The sequence below is a fragment of the Tribolium madens genome, unplaced genomic scaffold (assembly GCF_015345945.1).
Source record: "Tribolium madens isolate multiple individuals breed KSU strain unplaced genomic scaffold, Tmad_KSU_1.1 Scaffold_19;HRSCAF=116;Tcas5.2_LG9, whole genome shotgun sequence".
NCBI lineage: Eukaryota > Metazoa > Arthropoda > Insecta > Coleoptera > Tenebrionidae > Tribolium > Tribolium madens.
In genome coordinates, this window is record NW_025400983.1 from 1,013,439 (window position 1) to 1,014,633 (window position 1,195).

The following is a 1,195-nucleotide window of genomic DNA, read 5'->3' on the forward strand; positions in this document are numbered from 1 at the left end:
TCAATATCTTGAAAAGAACGTAAATTAGAAATTTGAAAAACTAAATCTTGAAAGAATATTATAATTGCTACTTAAGATTTTAAAAAACTCAAAATTTTACTGCAGAAACTGATAATAAAAGAAAAATTGAAAAAATATTGAGTGGCGGTGATAATTTTTTTTAATAGTACAGAGAAAATCAGGAAAGATATTGAGAATTTTGAAACAAAAATTGTTAGATATTGAAAAGACTTAATTTATAATTGAAAAAATAGAAATCTTAAAAAGGGGATTCAAAATATTGAGAAAAAAACTAATCTTAGAGTTCAATACATTGAGAAACAGTACCTATTAAAATTTTGTTATTTTAAGAGAAATTAAAAATGTTGATTAAAAAAGTTAGGATTTTAAAGCATAAACTGAGAAATTTGAAAAGATTTTGAGATACGGATTTTAAAAACTTAAGAAAGATTTTAAGAAGAAATTAAATTTCTTGAGACAAACATAATTATTTCTTCAAAACCTACGTAATATAGAATCTTTAGAAAAGTGAATAAAAAATACACAACAATATAAAAAAATAAAAAAATACGTGTTAAAGATAAGCTTAAAGTTTTTAAAAATAAAGTTTTGAACCTAAAAACCGCTAGAATAAAGAGCTTGTAGAACTACAAACACAGAAGAAATTTGGAAAAATATTGAGAATTTTAAACCAAGAATTCTTAGATCTGGAAAAGCTTTGTTTAGTGGCAAAAATCAGAAAATAGTTTAGAAAAAATATTTTTTTGAATAAACAAAAAAATAAAGAAACACGTGTTAAAGATAGGCTTAAAATTTTTAACCACTTTCAAGACACTATCTTTAATTCCCTTTTCTCAAAATTACACAGTCTTTAAATCTGAAGAAAACTTAACATCTTAGGGTTTTCATTGCTCATTAAAATTGTAAATTTTTATTTTTTCTAATTCAGCTATCTTAAAATTCGATATCTACTCTTCATTCAGGATTTCAAGAAAAGATAATAAATGTGTTTCAATTTTTTGAATTTTTTCTACTTTTACACTTTTTTAAATCATTCACAGATTCTGCTTAAAAATTTTAACTTTTTGGCAATTTCAAGATTTTAGTAAGAATTTTAATCTAGTCGTTCTTCTCATGATATTAAAAAAACCCAAAACCCAAAAATCTTTAGGAAAATTCTATTGAAATAGTTTAG